The sequence below is a fragment of the Agelaius phoeniceus genome, chromosome 6 (genome assembly GCF_051311805.1).
Source record: "Agelaius phoeniceus isolate bAgePho1 chromosome 6, bAgePho1.hap1, whole genome shotgun sequence".
In the NCBI taxonomy this organism is placed as follows: domain Eukaryota; kingdom Metazoa; phylum Chordata; class Aves; order Passeriformes; family Icteridae; genus Agelaius; species Agelaius phoeniceus.
Genome location: NC_135270.1, coordinates 41,800,954 through 41,827,419, shown reverse-complemented (window position 1 = coordinate 41,827,419; position 26,466 = coordinate 41,800,954). Strand labels below are relative to the sequence as shown.

Here is a 26,466-nt window from a genome sequence, read left to right as displayed (position 1 = left end):
CATCCTAGAGCATGGTTCCACCCTGAGGCAGTTGTCTGCTTTATCTGCTTGCAAACATGATGCTTTGTTTTTAGCAGCTCTATCACAGATACCTTGCAGAGGATCTTTGTATGGCCCATGCACAGATCTCAGCCTTCAACTGTCATAATTCAGAAGGGCAACAGGGTTTTAAATATTATTCATATCTGAGTTTTACCCTTCTTAAATCTTTTTGCCTTGACATTTCTTTTTGCTTCATACTAATTTTCTCTTGTAAATGGCTGTTCTTGTTCCTACATCCATTGAGGTCTAGCTGGCCTGGGGCTGCTAATTTGTGCCTTTCTCATTCAACAAGTTCTTCAGGGACCTCACTCATTCTGTCTGTAGGGAAAAGGGCATTTTTCACCGCCACTGTAATATGCTGTAGTTGAGCTTCTGGAGGAGTTCCATTGACATAAACAGTTCTGTAAACCTGCCTGTAATACATCCAAAGTGACGGGCATGTAAATATAGGTGTCACTGCTAAAATCTGGTAATGCAAACCAGATTTTAGCAGTGACACCTATAAGGTCATAAGGATGCTCTGAGAGCATAATGTTTCTGTTACTAGTTAGCTACTTTCTGTGGAACAAATCTGCAATTGAAGAACACAGATGAAGAACTTACTGGCAGTCTTCTCCCTTATCTTTTCTGTTCCAGCTCCAGCTGTTTGTTCCCTGGATGCTAATACAGCAGAGTCCATTTATAATTTCTGTGGCTCACAGTCCTTTGTCTGATATCTACTAAATCTTCTAGCCCTGAGCCCAGAGGCTTCTCATTCATATTTTTTTCCCCCTAGAAACTGAATGAGTAACTCCTTGGCTGATGCCCAGTTTGTAGCTACCTGGAAATCTCCTGTTTTGGGAATACTTGCTTTTTAACATATTTACATATCTTATTTCATATGTAATGTAGACAAGGACACTGTCTTGGTTTTTACCAAGAGTCCTGCAGGCCAAGTTCTGGCCTGATGGAAGATGCATGAATGCCCTACCTGTGACCATTTATGTACACCCTCATGACAGGTTTCACTTGTTAGAACAGTTACCCCTTCTCTCTGTTCCAGCTGAGGCTCCTCTCCATCATGTCGGTATTGATCACCAAAATTGTCAAGACAATAGTAGCCGTGATCCAAAGCACATGATTCTCTTAGTTCAAAGGAAAAGATGTCTGGGAAAATGTTGGTTTTTATTTTCTTTTTCTTGTTTACAAATAAGGTACATAAAGGCAAACAAACAGGGTTTTTTTTGCACTGGTATGACTGGATAAATCCCAGCCTGAGTCGAAGTTGTCTCTCACCTTCCTCCTGAAGCTGTCTCTCTTTGCTTCCATGACTACCTTCATCTGCTACTATAAACATGTCCACAAATATAGGTGGTTGCTGTTACATTTCATTTCTCCGGGCAATCTAAGCAAAAGTGACTCAGATTCCAAGGATTATCCTTTCTAGCCCCTCATCTTGGATGGAACATCTAAGCAAGGCAAATGTAGTGGCATGCAGGATTAGGCTTGGAGTTTGCAAGGAGCCTCAAGTAAAACATCAAATGATCTGAAACTTTCTAAGAACCATTGTGAAACCCTAAAGATGAGAATCTTCACATTACTCCTACTTGCTCAATGGTAGCTGGGTTGGAGGGCATAAGATTTGGCTTGCTGTACATGGATACCTTTCAGAAAGCAGGAGACACTGCACTTTCCTGATCACAATGCTGAGAGCTGCTTGTGAGGATGGCAGTACCCATGCATGAGGAAAGCAGCTGTGAACTCTGCGCATCTGTGTCTCTGTGTATATCTTGCGTGTGTGTGTCTCCATTTCCAGCACAGGAGAGAATCCAACAATATTTCACCCAAATGAGAAATGTTATTCTGCAGATTAAAGCCACGCAGTGCCTGGTTTTGTCTTTATTTATGCCTTTCTATTTCCTTCTTTGCTGACATGGGTGCACATGCCGGGAAGCACTGAAGGACATAATTGGCGTTGTGAAAAATTATTGGGAAGCCAGGACGTTCCCTTGCAGTGATCCCCCCCTTCTCTTTCCCATCTGTCACCATCTAATGTGACAAAGTTTTTATCGGGCATTGAGGCAGAGGAGATTAAAAGTAAATACTGCAATCAGGAAGCAGCTGGGGGGAAAATGTAACACATTTCACACTAAGCTGAACAGCTCATCAACTTAGCCTTGTATATCTACGGTGGATGAGAGAGAGGGAGGGAGGGCTGCAGGGGTATGGTGTGGTTCAACATGCTTCTCCACACTGGGAGTCTGAAGACAAACAGGACTTGCGCTTTCTGGCACTTGCTTGCTTTGGGAAGGAAAAACCTCAGGAGCCCTGTAGCTCTCCATTTGCTTTTGCAACAAGCTTCTGTAAAACAGTTTTCTCAGTCCTCAGTTCAGGTATTTTTGAACTCCCTTCCTGCTTTAGTGATGATCTGGGTGCTATCATGTCCTGTTCAGATAGGAGGCTTTACCAGGCATCCATCTCTGGCTGTTGTGGGCATCCAGATGCCATGCCATCTCTGAGGAGGAAAAGTTTGTTGGCTAAATGGGAGATACTACAGGGAGATACAATAATGTTTCAGGCTCATGAAACTGGACACTGAGATATTTAGTATGCACTGTGCTGGACACTGTTCTATTCTGTCCAAACGGATCTGCCTGCAAAGGCCAAGAAACTTTGTATCATATTGCTTTATTCTTATTTGTGTATATAAAACTTAAGGTTGTCTTCCAGTCATATTTTCTTCTTAAAAGACTTTTGGAAGTATTTGTTTCCATTCCCAAAAATGGTGTCTACTTCATTTTTTGCTGTGATGATATCACATGAGCTCAGTGCTGTTGAACCTAAATAGACTGGTGCACATGGAGGACTGTGAGAATCTTCTTATCCCTAGGATAAACAAAGCTTTGGAAAGTGTTGCAGGCTTCCTTAGTATCCCTGCCCCTGTGAATGTGTCACCTGCTATGGAAGGTCATGATTGTCCTACTTCAGGAGAATCTCAGTCTCCAGCATGTGTTTGGTCCTTGGCTTTATAGCTGAGTGCCAATAAAATCTAATCTCTGTCATTTTGGCTGTCATTTCTTGTAAGGCATTTTTTCTTCAATTTTGCTGGGAAATCCCTGTTTAATTAATTTTATGTGATATCCTTAATTTACAATTACTTTGTCATTTTCATGTCACTTGCTCTTCAGTGTTGATGAAATGGTCCTGTCATTGTTGACAAGTTTTCTAAGGGTAAAAAAACCCCTAAAGTCTTTACAGCTACTTGCTGAACAGTTAGATTGAACATGGTGTCTCCTCACATGGAGGTCCTTTTGCTGTACTTGGTAATCTTTCAGGATTCCTAAAACTCTAAAACTGTAGACAGCCTTGGCTCAGAGGTAAGTTGTTGTAGCTTTTGTAGTTTATTTGTAGTTTTTTAGTGGTGGTCTTCAGTGTCTAAATATTCCTAGTGCGGCTGTGGTGGGGAGCCTCCTGTTTTGGCCTTATGTTACCTTTTGGTGCCCTGCTCTGGTGGTGTCACTCTGGGGCCATCCAGAAAAACTTGACCAGGTTGTAGAACGTATGCCAGCATTAAATATTTTGTCCGTATAATAACACTTTCATTATTGGCTAAGGAACCCTTTTATCTCTGCAGTGTGAAGGTAATGAGGTAAGGATGTCAAACTGAGAAGCTTGACATGATCTAACAACATGCACTTGCACCCCAGAAAGCCAAACGTAACCTGGGCTGCATCAAAGGCAGTGTGCCCAGTACTCTTCTACTCTGCTCTCCTGGAACCCTACTGGGAGTCCTGCATCCAGCTCTGGGGTCCTCTGCACAAGAAAGATGCAGACTGGTTAGAGAGAGCCCAGAGGAGGGCCACAAAGAGGTTGAAAAGGAAGGAGCACCTCCCCTATAAAGATGGGCTGAAAGAGTTGGGGTTGTTCAGTCTGGAGAAGAGAAAGCTTTGGGGAGACCTTAGAGCAGCCTTCCAGTACCTACAGGCGGCTACAAGAAAGCTCAAGAGGGACTTTTTACAAAGGGATGTACTGATAGAACAAGGGAGAAGGGCTTTGAAGTGAAAGAGAGCAGGTTTAGATTGGATATTAGAAAGCAAATCTCTGCTGTGAGGGTGGTGACCCACTGAAACAGGTTGAGCAGAGAAATTGTGGATACTCCATCCCTGGAAGTTCATAGTAAGGTTGGATGGGGCTCTGAGCAAGCTGGTCTAGTGGAAGGTGTCCCTGCCCAAGGCAGGGAGTTGAAACTAGATGATCTTTAATATCCCTTCCAATCCAAACCATTCCATGATTCTATGATTTACAGTAAGGCAAAGGGCCATTATTATACTTTCTTCAGTATCCCTGCATTATAAAATGTAGGTAACTTACTGAGATTTTTTTTCTGTAACTCCTATGAGACCAATAACTTCTTGCTAGTGTTTGGCAGCTAAATTCTCATAGTGCTCTCTGTAACAAGCCCTCATTATGGATTACTCCTATGTTCTTCTATTGATGCAAATATATGCTTTATCTTAGGTCAGTGGGCCTTGATCTGGTCTTCTATGTCATTGTTTTTCCAAACATCTGAAGGGCACTGTCATCTTACAGACCACAACTGGAAGCTTTGCTCTTATAGTCTTTCCTCTCATACTGGCATCAAAGCCAGAAGGAGAATAAGGAGCCACTGTCATGCAGAACATAAGATACAGAGGAAGTAAAATGAGGAGGGAGGAGCTCGGGCAAAAGTGCTGGATGGGCAGAGGAATGTGTGTGGGAAAGATAAGACTGGACCATGAAGGCCTCTAAGGATGGAAGGCTTCTGTACCTACTCCTTAAAACCTCTTTTTGATGTCCAGAAGATTTTACATCTTTTTGTATTATGTAAGGTATTGGGCAAGCTGCTCTGGCTGACCAAAATAGAGATGGGACATGCATAACTTGGGGACTGACAGCAGCTGCATTGGCCTTTACCTATCAAGAAACTGCTGGATAAATCCCCCTATGTTTTCCACCTGCCCCAGGAATACATGTTACATGGGACCTTTCAGGCTGATGCTGTCAATTCTCTAGAAGGATTTTTTGCCCTGTCTTAACCTGTGCCATATTTCTTTTTAGCTCTGGTACTAATAAACAATATGGCAAACAGTCCATATTGTAATAAAGGAGGGAAAGATTTTTTTCTCTTTTTATTTTTGACTGTACTTATTCTTGCAATATATCAGCTAATTCTGAGAGGCCAAGAAAAAAAAGACAATGGTCAACAACTGGAAGTTTTATGTAATTCTAGGACTAGATGATTACCTTTTATATTCAAATATCTGTGAGCTATTTCTTTTTGGGTTTCAAGAGAACAAATTTTGGTCAAAATCCCTGAGGACCTGGGTCTCTCACCCACTTTGGATAATTTGGCATGACTTGGTCTTTGGTCAGATTAGAGCCAGCATTTGTACTGCAGCCATTTCAGAAGTGATATGGTGGAGAAGAGGTAGGTACTCAGCTTACACCATGGCAAGAGCCATGTCTGCTAAGAGTCACTGTTGGCCTCACACTTTCACAGGCACCATATTTATTAGAGAATCTCTGGGTTTTTTTTGTTTTTGTTTTGGTTTGGTTTTTAATGCACCTCACTTAATTCTCTGACAAAGTCATGGAGGTAGAGATGGTGTTGCTCCTTTAAAACTTTTAGACTGGGTGGAGAAAATATTTAAGTTGATTACCTATCATCTCAGTCATGAGTTCCCGGCTTCACTCTGTATGTCTTAGGTTTGGAAATGTAAAGGCTAGATCCCAGATCTGGGATTCCCTTTTGGTGGGGAACAACAGCAGCTGATCAACCCAGGCACACACCTGGTGCATTTCCTTTCCCACTCCAAGTTAAACAGAGGAGAAGGGAACTGGATGATTTGCTTCAAAATTTTAGTGCAGAGCATCATATTGTGCTCAGTATTTGCTCAAAATTCTTGCCAGGAAGTTTCCCTGAGTATTCCTCTTGTTTAATTTTTTTTGCAACCCTTAAGAAGCACAAGGAACCTATATTGATGGCTACTGATGTTTCATTGCTAGTAGTTTTCTGTTTAATAGTATTTTTTAAAACAGAAGGAACTGATGGTTTTTAGCAGCTACTATCTGAGGGTGCAGTCATGTGAGCAGGCAGACTCACCTCTGGGTCATGTCCTCTCCAAGGAATGCTTTACTGCAAGAAGCCTTATTAGAAGTAGTGCAGAAAGTTGTACTTTTCTAGGGTTAGGTGGATGCTCTCCTGCTAAAGATTCTGCCTTTTGGATAAGACATAGAACTGAAGTTATGAACTCTTTCATATTTTCATAAGTATTCCCTGACTCTCTGCTGGGTGTATTGCTTGTGCTTTGTTTGGGCAATACCAAGTACTGTGATGAAGTGCAAGTAACTCAATGGGATTTATACGAGCTTATGAAGCAGAGAATAAACCCCATAGTTTGCACAGTAAATCAATTTGTAAAGTGCTTTGGGATCTTTCTGGATGAAAGGCCCTATATAAATGTAAGCCATGACCATTCATCATTATTGAATATGAAATAGAGATATACACTCTATCAAGCTAGAAGCAATAGGCTTGGGCTCATGATTGCTCACAGGACCCAATCAGTCATCAGATCATGACATAATGCAGCTAGAATAAAAAAGAAAACCCACAGCAAATCATTTCAAGCAATGCAATTAATGGGCATCCAGTATAAATAGTGATCTCAGTCAGGAAGACTGGGCTTTTCCTGAGCAGTAGAGTTGATGCCAGAGTGTTAGCACAGGAAGGAAAGATTCCTTACCAGCAGTACACCATGTAAACCTACAGCTAGATAAGAAAACGTACCTATGCTTTTCAGAATTGGCTTTCCATTTGGGAAATGAAACAGAAAATGGTTTTGTAAAGAAAGTGTTAGCTTTTGTTCTACAATGCGCCACAGAGATGTTCATTTTTTGCATCAAGTTGTAGTCCAGGCACCTAGTGTTGTTACCTAAACTTGGTTGTCAGATGTAGCATCTGTGGCTCTGGCAATGCAACATGCACATCCATGGCAGCATATATAATCTGTTTCTAGTGCTTATCCTGGAAGATACTGACTGCTGTCGTGTGCACTGTTTTGTGGCAATTAAGTCAAAATGTAGGCTGCTCCAGTCCTCTGCTTCAAGAGCCAAGCAAACTGAAGGCTTTCTTCACTTGTGCTGGAGTTCTTTCTGTCTGTATATTTGCCTTCTGAGGCAAGGCAGTACTTTGTATGAACTTCCTCTCCTCCTCCTTTTGGTTGTGGTGATGCGCCTGTCTCAGACTGCTGTGATGCCATGGATATAATGTACTCTCATTTGCTGTTTGTTTGTACCTAAGAGAGATTGAGCTTTTATAAAATAGAAAGGAAGGAAGTGAAAACTGAAATAAGAAATATGAAGGATCCCATTTCATAAAATCCGTCTTACCACTGATCAGCTTATGAAGAATGGGAAATTCCCATTCAGCTCTTCTACTGCCATGACCACCAAGGTGCTCAGATTGCGTATAGTCTATAGTGCCCTATATTGTTGCCTGCAGCTATCTTCATCTCTTGTACAGGCTTGCAGCTGACATGTTCTGAAATCACTAGATGGACACTAGATACAGTGTCTTAGACTACCCTTCTGTACCAGGGGTGCTGCTAACACAATTCAACATCCCATCAGAAGTATGACTGTAGGGAAGACAAGTGGAAAAGGCCTGCTTGTCCTCACTACTTCATATTGTGGTGCCCTCTCTGGAGACCTAGACTGTTTTCGATTGCTTTGACAAGATAGGCCATCTTTCTTCTCCTTCTCTCTCTGTTCATTTAAACTCAGAGTGAGAAGATGAGGGGAATGCTGAAGTCCTGACCTTTCCTCCACCCCTCACTCCCCAGCCTTAGCTAGATACTGTGAACCAGGGACCTTTCTTTTGCCCACAGGCTAGAGGTTGTGGTTCAAAGATGTGTCCGTTTTGTTTCCTTTGACTCTGCTAACAAACATTTGGACCTTGTTCCCTCTTTCCAGTGAGACACAGGTGATCAGGTTGTCCTGCTACATCTGGTCCATGTGGCCTCAGAGAAGGCAAAAGTTGTGGTGTCTGATACAACCATTTCAGGGTCAGATACTTCAGATACTGCACTAGGAAAAAAGTAAAGTAGGAGGTGAGGGAATACAATTTGTAAATTATTCCTAAATATGCCCTAAATTGTCAGTTGCAAACAAATTCAGCTGCCCTTATATATGTTTTCTGTTCTGCACATGAGGTGTATTTTCTGACCTTGAATTACAAATCACATGTTGATTTTGTGGTGTTGCTAAGGCATATCAAAATGTGTGTGTAATTTTTGCAAGAAGTGTGGGTTAGAATCCATGTGGTTAGAGAGCAGCTCTGCAGTAAAGGACCTGGGGGGTCAGATACACAAGTTGAAGATCAATCAGCAGTGTGACTGAGGTAGTGAAAGCTGAGCACATACTAGGTTGCATCAATGCAATTTTATCCAGCAACTCAAGGAGCGATTATTCCCCTCTTTTTGGCAATCACAGGACAGTACCTGTAGTCCTGTCTTCATTTTTGGGCTTCTTGGTATAGGTAAGATGTTGACAAAGAAGAGCAAGCCCAACAATGACAAAGGTGGTTAGAGGACTGGAGTACATGATATAAAATGAGACACTGGAAGACCTGAGTTTATTCAGCTAGGAAGAAAAAGCTAAAAGAGGTCTAATTGTAGTCTTCAACTGCCTAATCAATAGTTAAAGACAGAGAGAGTCCCAGAGAAAGAATGAGGCAATGAATACAGCCTGCAATAGGGGAGTTACAATAGCTCTAAGGAAAAAGTTCTTCGTAATGGGAGTGGTTGTCCTCTTCAGAAAAGACTCAGTTCGCCCTGAGCAGTCTGATCTAAGTCTGAAGCTGGGCCTGCTTTGAGCACAGCTTGAGATCAGAAGACCTCTAGGGTTCCTTCCCAATCCTAATTTTGTGATTCTAAGTGTGATTTATAAGACAACTACACTAAATTATGCAGTGAGCCAAGTTGAAACATGGACTAAAACTAGTTCTTTGCATTAGCCAGAGAAGTGGATAAAGAGCTGAATTATGTACATGAGTTTTGGTTTTTTAGTCTTCTCTTGAACTGAATCAGAAGAATATCCTGAAGAAAAGGCTCCCTGAAGTCAAAACATGCTTTATTTGGTATTATACAATGGGTTTTTCTTGATGGATGGTTGCACATGTATGAGCTGCCCTCATACACCTAGCTAATGATGAGTTTCAGTGGCATTAATTAGAACCAGAGGGGACAAGTGTGCCCCTGTGAATTTATTTGTGCTTGATAACTACCTTAGAGAACTGAGTAGCATAAATGAGGGATCATAATCAGAGCTTGAAATCCCTGCTCTGTAAAACACCCTACTGAACAGAGTATGCCATGAAAGTTAGGCTTGCATTCAGACATTGTTTAATGTCTTCTTGATTGTTTTCGTGCTGCTTTATTCTGTCAGAGGGAGTATCAGAGTACCATAATCTTTCTTCAGTTCTGCTGACTGAGAGAGCTTTTGAAAACAGAAATCCTGAAGGAATTCCTCTAGTTAGTGCTAAGTTTCAGGTAGTATGAGAAATGCATTTGTACTCTCTTAGTGAATCTGTTTCCAAATGTTTGCTTATTTTTATTCATGTTTTGCTTACCATCTTTAAAGTAGTCTGGGTAGGACTTGATCTTCTGCAAGTTGTGGCCACCAATGTATCCTGTGTCTTGGCATATGCAAAGCAGGCATAGGGAAAACTTTCCTAGGGAGCCTGTGCTGCAGTGAAAAACATTACCCATAGATATGATGGAAGTTCAATCCTTGGAAGTTTCCAAGACTCAGCTAGACAAAGGCACAGCTGACAAGTTCTAGTGGTGGTAGACGTCCCACTTCAGACTGGACTAGATCTTCCCCAAAGCTTCCCTCCAAATGATTTGATGAGGTCACTGCATCGTGATGATTCCTTCTCTCTCAAGACTCCTGTTCTCACAGGAAGAGCAGATATGTTCATAGAGTAGCCAGTTATCTTGTATCAAACAATGCTGCAAGGACAGCTTGAGATGAGACAGGTGGACTGTGTTGCACCTTGGGGCTGGCCTGGGTTTGCTGGAGAAGGTGTGGTGTGAAGGTGTTTTAGGTGCTGTATCTGTTTTTTTCTGGGAAAATTCTGGCTTGCTGCATCTCCACATCAGCTTCCCTCCATGTTCTCACTCTATGTGTCAGAGTCATGGAGCCAGCAGCAGCCTTGGGAATTGCTAGAGAAATCAGTGTATGCTTCTCATAACCTTGCACAGCTCAGCCCTTTCTTCCACTTCACTCTGGAGTTTTTGGCCTCAAGCTTAGAACAACCCTGCAAAGATCAAACTGTTGTGGGGAGCAATAACCCATTCTCTCCTGGAGATCAAGAAGACTATGAAGGACCCATGGTTCACCCAGCCTAACAGACAATTGATGACGCTTGCAGCACTCTCAAGCCCTGCTGCAAGGTATAATATTTAATGGGATGACTAAGGCCTGTTGGAGACAACTAACTAAACTGACAGATGACCTCTATGTCTGCTAGCAAAATCAATGTTGGTTCCACTTCAACATTCTTGTCTGAGGGTGAGAGCAGTTCCTGGTGTTTTGGCTGGTGAAGGTAGAGAACTGGTTTAAAGTGCAGTTTTGGTTGAACTGGTAAACCCTTTTCATATATACAAGTGTTTGTGTCTTATTTTCAAGACTTCATCACTAGGTTTGTATGGATGAAAAAGTTTCACAAGTCATTGCCTGGATTATCAAAACTTAATTGTTAGGAAGAGCTTCACAGCAGTGGTGTATTACCAAGTCTGCAAACAGACATATTCTCCTGATCTTCTTGAGTTTGATAGACAAAACCATGGAGACTGGCTGACCTCACATTGCTGGACCCAACAGTGAATATGAAACCACTTACTATATCACAGACCTATTCCATTGTTTTGCTTTTGTGCAGTAGCTGTGCACTTGCTGGCTGAGTGCTTACCCAGGCTTCACACTAGGATCTCTGGAGGAACATCCCAGAGTTCTCCGTGTTGCACTAACCCAAAAATATCTTTTTAGAAATTAGTTTCTACTGCACCATGCAAGAACTTCCCAGACTCTCCTGAAGCTGTGTGCACAAGTGCTCTCTGTGTGCCTGTGCACTGAATCCAAGTGTGCTTTCCCTTCAGCCCATCCCTGCCTATTACTGAGCTGTGGGAAAGCACATGTGCAAGTGCTCTTCTGCTTGTGACTGCATTGCTTATTGCAAGAACATTCAAAGGAAGGCGATGGAAATGCGATTGAGTGATTTAACTGAACAGTGCAGTGAGCACTGAAAGATTGTCAGGCTTGACATCTTCCTCTGTTTAGAAAATGGATCAATTCAAGATTGGTGAGCCATGGCAAAAAAAACCACAAACCCAAACTTGTGCAAATATTGACAAAATTATGTTTCAGGAAACACAGACGTTGAGACTTGGAGGTAGCAAAACAGTCAGCCCTCAAAATTATGCTGTGCATGGAGATTATGGGAATGTCAAATGCTGACATGAACAGGGGCTTCTTTAACATATTGTGGCCACAGGATTGGCTTCAGGCTGTTTGGGGTGATCTTGCTGTGCTATGTAACTATATGTGTGCTGGCATGGCAGACTGATGAAGAGATCAGTTTGTTCTGAAATACATGACATGCTCACTAAATCAGTAACCATAACTTCAAGTAATCAGCTCAAAATAGTCTGGAAAAAATCACTCCTTGTATGTACATATTCCACCCTCACCCCTCAGCTGGAAACCACCTTGTAACACATTTGAAGAGAAAAAGCATGACTTAGCTCTTTGCACAGAATCCAAAGCTATTCCGTGGCACATCGTAAATTGTTATCTGTTGTTAAGAAGTTATTGATCAGAACTCAGGACCTTTTCCATTTATACCACAGCTTTCTCAACATTATTACAGAGATAAGTTTTATGCCCACCTTGGACATGCCCCAATCAATCCTTAAAATGGAGTCACAGGACACGCCACACCCTAGTGGACTGCATGGCCTGTTCCAAGACTTCCTCTGACCCTGGGCTTTTGGAACTTTCTTCACTGTTATCTTCTTGCCTTTTTTCAGAAGCTCACATGTTCTTGGTGTGGCATGAGCTTTCAGCCTCATTACCTGTAGAAGAGGTAGATATACCTGATCTGTTAACGTCTGCTCTGTCCCCATGGGATCCTATCTATTGCAGGTATGTCCAATTGAAAATTGTAATTACAGTTATACATGGGAGAGTCAAACATATTGCAGTATAGGTCTACATGGATACATCCTATGTTAACCCAATTTCCAGGGACCCTTTGCAGTTGTAGAAGTTTTTAATAATTTGTGCTTCCATTATCAAATTCATCTGACTTTTAAAATAACTGAATTTTCCTGTAGTGTTGTCACAAGAGGGCAGAATCGGGGTTTGTACATGCAGTAACATTTAGCACAACTGAACAAATTGCTGTGTATCAGCTGAGCTGTGGTAACAGCTGTGTGCACAACTAGCCTGCAGCAGACATGGAGTAATTCCACTTAACGCTGTCTTCTCCTAGGTTAAGTCAAATGACCTTGCATTTATCACACGCCAGAAGCATGCACATGCTCAATTATGAAGCTAGGATTATATGCCACAACTTCTTAAGGCTCAGTAACTTAATCCTCTATTTGGGGCCTAAAGGTTGTTTGTGTACTTTGAATGGGCAGCTTCCCTATTCCCCTGAAGCCAGACTGCACTGCCCGTCAGAGTAGCAGAGTCTGCTCTTTGGAATGCACTGAAGAATCTGCAGCTCATTTCCTTACAAAAAGCTGGTTTTGGAAATCTGTGACTGTGTGGGTAGCCCTGTCCCAACCAACATTACCTTCACCTAGTTACTGATAGCTTCCCAGCATGAACTACTTCCATACCCATGGCTGAGTTATTTCTACCATTGCAACAATCTCAACTTAAGGGTGACTAAAATTGTTGACTTCAATCTGTTTGGCAACTACAATAACCACACAGATCACTTTGAATTAATTCATTGGCAAATACATAATTTAAAAATTTATAATATTATAATTATTATATATAATATAATAATATATATAGATAATAATTGCTGTGATTTTGTTTCCCATTGTTACTGGACTTTGAGACCGCCTTTCATTTATAAAGAAACCACTCATAACTTTGGAAGTAATAAAGCACTCAGTGAGAAGTACCTACTGAACTAGTCTGAATCACTCTGCTTTCTAGGTGAGAGCCATGAGGCTGTAGTCCAGAAGGGACCTAAAAACATGTTCTTTATGATGGCTGTCTTTACTTGCAGGTGGCACAACTATAAGGGGTGCTGCATGTAGTGTTTTCCTGTTGATCTGCTTGAAACTACAAATGAAAGGAAAAATTGAAAAGAGACTAAGTTCAAAAAGAGACTTCACCCCTGAGCCATCCAGGTTCCTGAATGAACCACATCATACCAATCAAAAACATTCTTCCCAGATTAGCATATCTTCTAGTTTGTTAAGCAGAACCTGTAAGACTCTTAAATTAGCATCTTCTACAGTACTACATACAGCTACATCTGCAATCACCCTTACTCAAGAAGCATCTCTAAGGAGATTACATTGCATGGTCCCACCTTGCAATGGAGAGGGCACTGAAATAGAGGTGACTTGTTGGTGGAATTTGTAGTCTCTGGGAACAGTGCCACTGGACAGAAGAAGAATGTGTGAAGGATTTTACTCTCCTGTAGTAAATTAGGAGCTTGTCTTGAGAGCAAGTTGCTCTCTTTCAGGGCAAGTTTAGATTACCTCAGTCTGAATCATGGATATTGTTCCTCTTGTTTTCCCTTTTTCCCAGCTGCTGCTGAACACTTGAGATGGCACTGGCTTGTTATCTGTTCCTCATTGTGGGTACAGAGGAACCTGTGCTCTGTGTGTGAGCATGCATGTGTGTGTCTGGCTGCCTGTCATTACAGCACTAATGGAAATACTGCACGGATCACAACTCTCAATTAGCTCCTCGGGAGATTGCTGTGACAGCCAGTTACTGAACAGCAAGGCCTGAAGGAACGAATTAATTTGTAGTACACGGCAGTTAGAGTCAGAATGTTAGCAATGGAATAAGACAGCAATAGACCCTGATTAGACTTTGGCTGCATGGTGCAAGAGATGGTTACCTGGGGCACTGTTGCCTGTTACCTTTCTTTTTTTCTCTATCACTTCTCCTGGAGTTAGAAAAGTTCTTGGACCATGAATGAATGAGTTTAGAGCTCTTAGTTCAGTTCTTGGAATCACTGTCTGTCTGCCTGAGGCTGTTTGGCAGCAGGCAATGGGCTTTCATTCAACACAAGGGCATGCTGCTCTCCTCCTGGCCTGGAGCCAGGCCACAGCTACTAAGTGAGTGGTGTTCAGGGGAGGTAACCCGATCTTTCTGTCCTCTTCAAACAACAGCTCTCTTCCTTATTAGTTCAGATAATTGTGTATCAGAGAGGGTGTTCTAAGCCTGCTGCACCAGGGGATGCTGGTGTCCTGCCTTTGCAGTAATACATTTACACACAGGCTTAGAGGAGCAAAATATGCTTGTTAAGGCAGTCTTGGTGATCTTTTTAGACAGTGTGAAGTTTCCAGGGCTTCTGCCCACAAACAACCACATGTTCCCTGTACCCTGGTACCACACTGTTCAAAGATTTCCAGTCTCTTATTCTGTCATTCACAAAGATAAGTATTAGCTTTTATCAATTATGCAATCACTTTTTCTTAGAACTTGATTTTAACGTCTTTTATAGAGATAGCTTATTTCTGTGCAGAAAGGATGGTGTCCCACTGTGACAAATTCTTTCTTTACCCTTAATCAACCATTGAAGAGCCATGTGAAGCCAATCTAGTTTTGCATGTGGTACTTGTTTTAGCTGGGTCAGATCTGACTCTCTGAACTGTGTGACATGCAGTGCTGGGAAGGAGTAAGGTGGAAATAAAAGAATGTTCACAGAAGATTCCTTGTGGAATGTAAGAAACATTAAAAGAAAGTTTCTTATGAAATTGTGTTGCTCTGGCAGGCTAAATTCTTCATGTTCTAGAAAGAAAGATTTCTGAGTGAAGAGGGAAAGAAAGTAGTTAACTGACAATGCAACCCCAAAGGACGGTTGTCCTCTGCTTATCTGGAAAAGGACATGGAAGCAGCACCAGCCAAGTCTTTTTATATCATCCTGGTTTTTAGGCACAAGAGAAATCTTTTGTTTTGACTGACTTCCCAAGAATCATTCAGTCTGTGGTCCCTGCATGGTCTACCAACAAATGGAGCAGTTAACATGACCTCTGTTAATAGAAGGCAGGAAATCAAGCCCAAGCTCCTCTCAACACTGGTGTCCTTGTAGCTTGCAAGTCAGCAAAGTGGTTGTAAACGGGTTGGCAGCTCTGGCAGTGCTCCTCCCGTGGGCAGTATCACATTGATGTGCTTTTCTTTTCCTTCGTTTTGAGTGCAAACAAATTCCAAACAGTTGATCTTTTCCTCTGCAGCCTGTGGCACTTCTTTGATCTTTGTGTCTGCTGTTAGTATGAAGCATGTCCCTGGCTGCAGGTTCTGGCCAGTAAGTGGTGCTCCCCCCTTCCTTCCTGTGGCTCCATTCTTTGTGCAGAGCTGAGAGTGCTGTCATGCACTGCTGGTGCTTTCAGGTGTGTCTCACCCAGACCAGTACATCATGCTTTGATGTAGTGTATGGATACAATAATGGTATTTCTTAATGGGACTCCTAATGGTGTGTTTTGAATGACACTTCTTGGCATTATCCTGTTGTCTTATATACTGCTACAGAGGCCCTTGGATAGATTCCTCTGATGCAGAGCACCAGGGGAGATGTGTCTCAGCTCAGCTGGATTTATGTGTGTAGTGTTGAATGTGAAGAGAACATTTATGTGGCTGGCATGGCTATAAGGAGACTGGAAATACTGGGAAAATGAGACCTTGTGATTTGGTAGATTTTGGATCCACACACCCCAGTACTGTATTCTTGCCAGTTGAAGAAACACGTTTCTTTGCAAGGCTATGTGATTTGGCTAGTTTATGGGATATGCCTTCTCCACTGGCCCTTCAAAACAGGATCTTTTTAGGGACATTATTCCACAATGAATTTGGATGAACTCAGTTGTGATTTTTCCACACTTGATCACTATTGTCCTGGGGTTTTTGCCTGGATATAAAATTCTAACATTCTGACCTGGTACCTGTGTTGAGTTTGTTTTTCTATGTAAAAATCATGACACCAGGACCAAGGTAGAAGTAGTTCATCCTTAAGTGGTGGTACAGTTTTTGAAAGTAGCAAATAGCTACCCAAATAGTTATGTTGCAGAGACAGGGAGTAAGACATAGCTGAAGAACAGGGAAGAAGAAATGGACTAAAAGAGAGAAGCAAAGAATATGGGAGTACAGAAAGAGAGGAAAATTGATAAATAAAAAAAAGAGAAGTGACTAAAGCAAGAGAAGAGAGAGGGAGATTCTCTCCTGATTAGAATTCATGAACTCCATTCTTACATTAAGTCTATATATGACACCTGGCCTTTAATGTGAAGCTGCCTACGAGCATTAAAAATTAAAAGCAGAAGGTAGGATCCATCCATCTCGGGCAGTGCTGCTCCCCTCCTATCTGAGCTCTGCACAAAGCTATTACACATTGATAAATTATTTTGGGTAATAGCTGAGATATTACATTGTTTCTGAGTGAAGGTAAAATCTCTCCATGACATGGGCATTTATCAGGAGCGCATTTCATCCTATTTATTATGGCCGAGACGAGATCGCAGGCTGCGGGCAGAGCTGGCACGTCGTGCTGATCACCTCCCCCATCGCCTCCCTTCCCTCTGTCACTTAGATGATGGGATATTGATGGAGCTCATGACAAGTTAATTATTAACTAAAGATATGCAGTTCACCTTTGCCAGGGGAGGGGGCATAGAAGAGAGCAACAATAGTTCTTAAAAAAATAAATATATCCATTGTATCTTAGAATTCTTTTCTCCACCTTCCTCTCCCTTCTACCTGTGATATTTTACAGTCCTCCAAATAAATCAGATATGTTATATGAATACCAGTATGGTCTAGAAAGCCAACAGAAATAGAAGAAGCTCTAAGAACTTTTAGTTTTCTTCAAAAAAATGTACACTAAACTTTTTATCCACTAAATTGGCACTGGAAATAACTAGGGAGAAATTTTTGTTGTCCACTGAGTAACAGTAATTTCTCTGACTCTTGAGAGGGCCAGAAAGCAGAGGCATGGAGTTTTGATTCTGTCCAATAAATGAATACATTCTTTATAAGGAAGAGATGTCTTGACACCATCTGAATATTTCAGATAGCCCCTTCCACCGAGTGCTGGCTGTTCCCCTGGAGGCTGGTTGTGCAGGAAGGCAATGGCTGCAAAGATAACACCTGCTTGCATGCTCATCTGAGCTCCCAGGCTAAACAGGATGAGTTTGCCAGCACATGAAGGAGAGTTGCTCAGTTGATTGGTTCTGATCCTTCAGTTTGTTGACTAGGTTGGAGCCAAGGCAGTAAAAAGCAGTGAGGTGCCGGAGGTAACTAGTACAGCATTTTACACTCAGCTGCTTCTGGTTTGTCCATAAAGTATCTTAATATTATGTTGTTCAGGTAGTTCTAGAAGAAAGGAGCCATGGCTGTTATCCACCATGACAGTGGTCATTTAGAAAATAATCACAAGGCAAAATAAAACAGTCTATCAAAGGAATCATTCCCTCCATATGGTCACTTAGCAAGACCTGCCAAGTAAGTTTTCACCACTTAAGAGTCTTTCAGGAGAAAATGTTTGTTTTTCAAAACGCAAGCTGCTCTAGATGCCAGCCTAAACTACAGGCACACCAAATTTCACACAGGTTAGATTTGAGCCATATAGCTAATTTAGGACCCATCTAATTCCCTTCCTTAAAGAAAGCATAAGATCATTACTTCTGCATTGGAGAAAAAGAAAAAGATTATTTTTCTAGTTGTCCTCTTATGAGCTGTGGTAGGGGGTGCAAGACCACTGCCTTTTGTGTCTGCAACAAACTGGTCTCTCCAGAGTAAAACTGTACATACTTTCTTCATCCTGTTCTACTTGAAGTATTCCAAACCTTGTGAAAGCTGCTGGTCTCTATTTTGTGAAACATATATGCCTGTGAAGCAGCACTGATCAGGGTGAGGGAAAGCTAGCACCATTCTTTGAAATCCACCAGTTCTGTTCCCTTGGATTAGTGCCTTATACAGAAATTTCAGGAGCAGACATTTTGTTTTACTGATTTTTGGCTTCTCCAATGAAATCTGAAGTTTTGGTTCTGGGCTAATCCTGAAAGGAATCCTAATTCCTTTAAAAAAAATTAATTATTTAAATAAGCGTAATTTCCTATTCCACAGCTCTGAGGACTCTCTCTTTGAAAATACAGATTTCTAATTATTTGCCTCAAAATGGCAAATTTTAAGTACATTTAAGCAGATCAATTTGGATTCTCAGGTGTAACTCTTCATCCATGAAACTATGTTAGATACACATGCATTGAAATTGCTGCATATAAAAGCAAAACTTTCCGAGCCTTAATTTGCTTCATATACTTTGGCTTTTTGAAATCTCTGATAATCTAGCTGCTTGCTATCAAAGGTAGCAAAGAGAAATGGGATTGGGCTCCCATGTACAGATAAAGCGAGTGCTGTCTGAAACATGGTGGGTAGATTAGCTCTCTGGTTTCCAAGTAAAAAACTGCCCATCACTGTAGTAAGGCTAATCTCCCTGTCCTTGTCTGGTCATAGTGATCAGTTTGCCCTCTACTTAATATAATAAGATATATAATAAAAATGTATTAACAACTGAGAACCACCCTCATCTCCCTTCCAAAACCCCTTGGGATCTTCCAAGGTTAGAGGATGTGCAGTATACTCACCTCAAAGTAAATTCATGGTCATTATCTTCACCTTTTATTGCACACCTTGTCCTTGTCTGTTGCCTCTCTTGCAGCTGCCTTTTACTCTGGGCCTCAGTCTCTAGTCCCTGTCTGTGCAATGTAGCAATATTGACATCACTGGTAAAATACTGATGGTGTAATACCTGGTGGTCTCATTTATCTTCCAAAGATACCTTTCTAGTGAGCTTTGTGAGAACCACATCAGGCTGTGAACGTGTAAATACGTGTTCATGGGGTCTGGGCTCATTTGCTGTCTGTAACTCCTCCAAAGGCAGAGGCTCCATCACTGTTTCCAAGCAACGTGCCCACCTGCTGGTTTTGGTAATGACAAGGCTTATAGCTTTTCCCTAACTTTTTACTTTACCTAGACTTTTCTCCTAGACATCTCATAACTCAAGCTGTAATTTCTTATTCAAAGAATGCCTCTCACACTAACATAGGTAAAAGCAGGAGTTCAGTGCTCCCATGTTGTTCATTAACACACAGCTCTGTGTTGGTATGAATAAGGAGGTGATGGAGAAGGGGCTCTGCTTGAACTTGGAAATCAAGGCATTGAAAGCCCATACGAAGAAGCCTTGTATTGAGAGACAATGGTATGAATATATTTTTGTTGAGGTCCAGAAGTACCTATCCATAAAATTAGCATTTTCTAGCAAAAATATGGTGATGCATGGCTGTATTACCTGCTGGCTCTCAAAATATAAGAGAAATTCTGAGTTAAGCTTTACTGACTTAGCTCAGTTTTGAATGTAACTCATTGTGATTTAGCTGTAAGTGACAGATCTGTACCTAGAAGAGTGTGTTTGGCCTGGCAGTATGGGAAATGTCACAGGGCAGAGAGCAGCAGCAAATCAGACAGACCAAGACTCATCAGAACAGGGTTCCTTCCCAAGAGCTAGAATGGAATGTGCAGTTTAATCAGTGCTGTGTCCTGTTGTATGTGATAGAGTTTTCCCTGAGTGTGAGCTGTTAGGCAGGCAGCCTGCTTGTTCCACAAGGCTTTATGACTGTGCTGCCCTAGATGGGAGGTTATCCTTTGCTAAAGGTTCCTTCTCTTTTGTTGTGACTAATGCAAAATCAGCTGAGAAGGTGCAAGGACTCCAGGCAGGTGGAAAGTTAGGGAACCACTGGACTATAAGGTCACATATACTGAGACTGTATATGCAGAATTTGTGCAGGGGCTCAGCTATTGGTCTCCACACCAACATAGGTCTAGATCTATCCTTGGACCTGCCTTACGTTTTTCAGTTGTGCCAAGCTCCTGGCATTAATAGCAAATGAGGTGAAGATTGCACAAATTATTTGTGTTTGGAAATATTACTTTGTCATCTTTTCATTGCAGTGAATGTCCCCTTCTTCCTTTTATACTCTAGTTTAAACTAATGGAAATAACAACTCTTAGCTTTTCTTTTCCTGTTATTTATTCCTCAATATCCTCAGCAATTTGCACTTCATGTTTCTAACTCAGAGGGAAACTTAGCTGATCTGTCATTGGTGTCCTTTATACTGCTTCTTTTGTATTCCCTGAAATGACTGGCAAAACCACTTCATTCTTCAAATCTTTTCTTGTGATCCACTTCAGTATTTTGATGCTTTTAGCAAAATAACTGGTTCTAATGTCAGTAAGGAACTTGGTATTTATTAGTATGTATTTGTCTTACAATTTTATATTAAAAGCATATTTTAAAATTCTTTTTTCTTAAAAGTCATCTACTCTTGCTTCTGGTGAGTCTGTCACTGTAGGCCACCTTCTTTCTGCCACCTGTTTCAGTCTGGCATGTTGTTCTTCAACTGAGTTTTCACATGGATTTAAGCAGTAAACTGAACAGTGAGACCTTGTGCTTGAGGGAGGTGCAGTGGCTTTGAGTGGTATGGTACCATAAAATAAATCATTCCTACTAATTATGTGCTCTAGGCCAGACCTGGTGCTGCCTTCCAAACATGGCAGGCACACAGTGAAATATGACGTAGCACTGTGCTCATTCTGTACACCTGCAAGCCTTGGGCACCCCCAAGCCCCCCACCTTCTCCCTTCCATAGCATAAATGGAGGATCATGTTCCATATGCTCCCAGGTCAAACCCAGTTTAGGCAGCTTGGAGAAACACACAACAACCTAAAGAGTTAACCCTACAGTAATTGTGAGGGAGAGGGGAGAAACAGTGTAATGGAGGGGTGAAGAGTTTCCATAAACCCATTGCCTCAGCTCAGAGAACCTGCTAAGGGGCAGTGGTCAGAGAGAAACAGAAGGAGAGAGAGAGATATCAAGTGTAGTAATCAGAATGAAAAATGGAGCTCTGGTTACTTTAAACAAGAGCTAATTTATCACGGGAACGAGTGGATAAGTAGCTGAGTTTCAGGCGTTCAGTAAGTTCCCCGTTCTGCTCCAAAAATTATTCCACCCCTGTCTCCATGCTCCCATAAATCATCCCCTTCTTCACTTCTGCTCCGATTACCAATTACTCCTGCCTACGACACGCTTTCCCCTGCCCGACACAATCTGATGGGCCCCTGCCTTTTAATTTTACAAATGCTTTTTCCTTCTTGCTTCTCAGCTCCCTGTCCCTACTCCTCCCCTCCCCAGTTTCCCTCTGTATCTTTGTTTTCCCTTTCCCTTTTCATCTACTTTTTTTTTTTTAATTTGAAGAAAGGGAGGGCAGTAATGTTTTCTGGCACCTCCCCCCATGAGGTTGACTGAGCTGAAGGAGAGGAATAGAAATTAATTATTTTCCCAAACCTGAACTCTCTTTGAGTTTGTGAGTCTTCTCCCTAAGCACATGATGAATTCTAGATCCAGTACAGCTGTATCAAAGGTGAAAGACTTGTTCTTGAAAGGATATGCTGCTTTTCGTTGAATCTTTGAAGGAAAATATAGGGTTTTTTTCCTTTTTTCCCTTTTCTTTATTGTACACAGAACTTTTTGCAGAACAGAGATATTTTGTGAGCTGCACAGCTGCAGGCAGAAGAATTTTAATTTATATTGTATTGTGCATTTTTTCTGTGTATGCTTCACCACTGCTAATATTTACTCTGGAGTACTTCTAGATAGCTGTCATACAAATGCAGGAGGACTGATCTGTACCAAAACCCTGATAATTTAGAAAAGGCTCACACAAGAACCTTTTGTTGGCTTCAATGACTCCATACATGAAATCAACTTAAACTAAAGTTGTACTAATTAGCAAATATCTACTTTAGGAGCTTGTGTTGAATTTATTGATATAGCTACACCTTTCTAATATAAAATCCTTTGATGCTGCTAATGAATGGTAATCTAGTGTATCATAAGTCTGGTGCATTATTCAGATGCTGCATATGTATGCACTTGGATTGCATATATAAAAATCCTAGAAAGAGATTTCAAACATCAAAGAACTGGCATACAATAATGTATTATTTTACTTCTATACATTTTCTTTTCACAACATGAATTATTTCTGAATGTTTGCCCAGGCTGCAATTAGAGTGTACAAAATCACAGTATGTCACATTTATGAGTTCAGCATAGATAGACTCAACAGTTCTGTTTGATTCTAGCAAAATAGTTTCTGGATGCTTCATTAATTGAGACTTAAATAGCCTGTGTTCAGGAGGGCTAACTTGCATGAATCTAGTTGATGCTGGCAGCTGCTAAGTTGGAAGAGCCATCCCAACTGAAGGGAAATATTTATGCAGGCCATCAGTCTGGTCTAATGTGCACAGAGCTGTTATTTCCACCTGTAAGACATTCAATGAAATTGCCATGAGACTTACTGAATCTGCAAGGAGAAAATTCCCTTGCCCTGCTGAGAACAGGGTAGGCAAAGTGACAGCTCTGCCTGCTCTGCTGCAGAGAAAGCGGCTGTCCAGAGCTGATTTTTGTGCAGGATAATGGATGGAGGAGATGGATTACCAAGTGATAAATCACAAAAAAGAATTGGCTGGTGCCAGAACCCATGAGCAAGAAAATAGCTGGCACGCTCTGCAGTGGGTATTACCATCTCCATCTAAGGAGCCACAGCCTTTATGCACAAACAGTAACACAAAACAGGAGTTATAGTGCAGTTTCTTGACATAAGACTTGTACAGCAAAACAAGAATGGCAAAGGGAATACATCAGTTCATGTTTATTGGACAGTTTATCTTTTTCTCTTCAGGGAAAGAGTTGAGGAAATCCTCTCTGTTCTCATTTCCCCCTTTTATTCTCATCTTGTCTTTATTCACATTCTTTAAAGCCATAAGTGTTATTTTTCTGACCAAGGATTCTTGCAGGAATCTTTCAATAAAGAAATAGAGAAGCTAACCAAGCATGACTCAAAGTCATTCCTATCCCACATGATACATATGTAGTCCCTCTGTCCTGTCAGGCAAAGAATGGCTGCTGGCATTCACTATATAACTCAGTAATCAATAATACTGCTCCACATCACCCTAAAGACCAGTGATAGTCTGAGTTTAGTATACTCTGACCTGGGAAATCCCTGCATAAAAAAGAGTTACTTGGAGATGGTGGAAATTTGGCTTCATCCTACAGCAACTTCCTGCGATCCAAAAGACAAGATTATGTTGTGTACTTTAAGTGCACCCAAAAAGTGTGCAGAGGTGCACTTTCTATGTGAAATCCTTTTCCTTTAGGAGCAATACAAGGTAATTCTTAATTCTTCTATTGACTGTGTGCATGAAAACAGAGCCAAAAAGAGCACCATGCTTCTGACATGCAGGGACAGTTGCTGGCTCCAGGTCAAGACTTGTCAGGATGAGGTACGTTCTGTTTAGCTGTCTTTAATAACAAGACTTTATTATCATTAAAAGCATAATGAAGAAAGATGTTGTTGGTATTGTTTTATAAAAAGCTGTGTTTGCTGAAGAGAGAAGAATCACAGAATCACAGACTGGGTAAGGTTGAAAAGGACCACAGTGGGTCATTTGGTCCAACCTCCCTGCTCTAGCAGGGTCATCCTAGAGCACATGGCACAGGGTTGTATCCAGACATTTCTGTAATATCTCCAGTGAGGGAGACTCCACAATCTCTCTGGACAACCTGTTCCAGTGCATAGTCACCCACACAGTAAGAAAAATTATCCTGCACATTTTCAGGTGGAATTTCTGTGCATCAGTTTCTGCCTGTTCCTTGGTGCCATCAAGAAGAGTCTAGCTCCATCCTCTTGGCACCCTCCCTTCAGATACTTACAGACATTGATGAGAGCCCCTTTCAGTCGTTTCTTCTCAAGGCCTTAACAGGTCCAGCTACCTCAGTCTTTCCTTGTAAAGAGAGATGCTTCTCTCTCTTAACCATCTTTGTTGCCCTCCCCTGGATCTGGTCCATGTCTCTCTTGTACTGAGGAGCCCAGAACTGGACACAGCACTCCAGCTGTGGCCTCACCAGAGCAGAGGGATAGGATCACCTCCCTCAACTGCTGGCAATGCTCTTCCTAATGCACTCCAAGATATTTTCAGGTGTTCAATACTGGGCTAGCATCACAGTGGAAATTGTACTAAAGTAAATTGAATTATTCCTGACTTGGGAGTATTCTAGTGTGCATGGCCTGTGTAAGCATGAAGATGCCACTGGTGATCCTGTTTTGATAGAACTGTGGCAGAAAGTTGTTGGCAAAGAATCAGGAGGGGAAGATACACAAATGTCACTTGTGCAAGGTGTTTACAACATGTCAAATTTCCTGAAAAGTGCAGCAAAAGTAGAGCTTATGCAGCTCTCTAGGAGGTGCTAGAAGTCACCAAAGGGTTAATGAGAGCAAGTCTTTGAAGTAATTTTTTCAGGACAGAAGTCCTTCAAACTAATCTTTTCAGGACAGTTGTCCATGGACAAGAAATCTTAAAAGTTTTCAATATAATGTCTAAAGACTTGGTGGCTTGATACTTTTTTAGTAATTGTAGCCTGACACTGTTGTTTTTAATAATGTAAAACATTTGACCGAATCTTGAAAAAGTCATCCATTACACATGGTATTAGCCCATAAGGTGTTTCATGACTTGTAGAGCAAGTGAGATTCACTCTACTTGGGCACATGGATTAACATCTGACACACCAGCAGGCCCTCACCAGCATGTGTCACTGACTGTCTCTTTTTGACAAAGATCCTTGAATCTTTACCGATATATTTTGAACATAATTTTAAAAGGTAGTTTGATAGTAGATTAATCTTTCAGCTGGCTCCTCCCAAGGACCTGGCATGTACTGAACACTGACATGACAGATCCACTACCTTGCTTTGCTCATTGTTGAAAACTCTGTGTGTGATTTAATGTTCAGAGTTTCCCCCAGAAATCCTTACTATTTCACAGCAGTCTCATCCTAGAGAAAAAGAGAGTGACCTTAGTTTGCCTTGAATCAAGCATTCTTAAACTTATGTGTATTAGATGCTCCGACAGGTACGCTGTTTTATGGTCTTATGAAATTTGCCAAGGAAAGAACTCTTAAAAGAGTTCTTTTTTGTTTTTTATGAAGATTTGGCTGCTAGAAATCTGTTTCCTTCCTGCAGCTTGTGTTTTTCTAGGACAACACTGATGCAGTATCAAGGCAGTAAACATGCAGGCTTTGTGGCCAAGCCAACAGTTGTGTTGCATAATCTGAAACCTGGTAGAGCTACCTAAGACTGCAGTAAGAGACAGCTGGGCTTGCATGGACTGCCTCCCACCTCATCTCACCTTCCTTTGGATCTGACAGGGAGCTTTCCCAGGGTCCCCATCCCTTTTGTGTGACACCAGCTGTCCACTCTCCACTTCAAAATGCACTGACTCAGCTGGTTGGCAGCAAGAGCAAATCTGAGAGTTTCACTGGTAGAAAACCATTCAATTTGAGGTGGAACATTTTTTTTGAAACCTAGATTTGATGTGAGGTCATAGAAGTGCCTGAGGCTTTCTCTGCAGAGCAACTGTGGCAGAAGTAACAGCCATCATGCTTCTCCTGGCTTTCTGTTCTCAGTACAGTCACCTTCCAGTGAGAATACTTTGCTCAAAATCCTAGACAGAAGATTTGTCCCTCCCATCTCAGCTGGGTGAGTGTTTATACATCAAGAAGGGGGTTGAGAACTTCCTGTTAGTTTCATAGGTGACTGAATGTTTATGATATCGTCACTGTGAGAATGAGCCCTTCCCATATTGAGATATCTTCAGGCTAATACTACCTGCCACATCCATCTTGTCTTGAAAACAAATCTCACTGAGGAAGGTTATAATGGAGCTCTTTAACCGATCCCCTCTTATGTCCATCACAACAAAGAAAAACCAATTAGGCCTTACTGCCTGCTTGCCTAACCATCACTTAGGAAAGAAAGGAGCTGATAAGATTAGGGATACACTGGGATAGAGGAAAATGGCTCTATTTCAGACTCCTTACCTAGAAAAAAATACCCCTTTTATTTCTCTTGGTTTTCAGTGACAGTAACACTGTAAAGGGACAAGACTTAGAACTTGATCTGCCTAAAGCATAGCTTGAATGACTCATCTAATGCATTCAGTCTCTTCCTACTCCAACACTTATC

General features: G+C 41.5%; 1 protein-coding gene across 4 annotated transcripts in view; it reads left to right on the top strand.

The window, feature by feature from the left end:
- Positions 1–26,466, top strand: part of LOC143694378 (uncharacterized) — a 470,045-nt gene that overhangs the window by 61,995 nt on the left and 381,584 nt on the right. The window contains exon 7 of one of the 4 annotated variants that reach the window (XR_013182847.1): positions 12,153–12,267. The exons of the other annotated variants lie outside the window; for them this stretch is intronic. The gene's annotated coding sequence lies outside the window, so the exon portion shown is untranslated. The remainder of the gene's footprint in view (positions 1–12,152; positions 12,268–26,466) is intronic. 4 annotated transcript variants of the gene reach the window in all.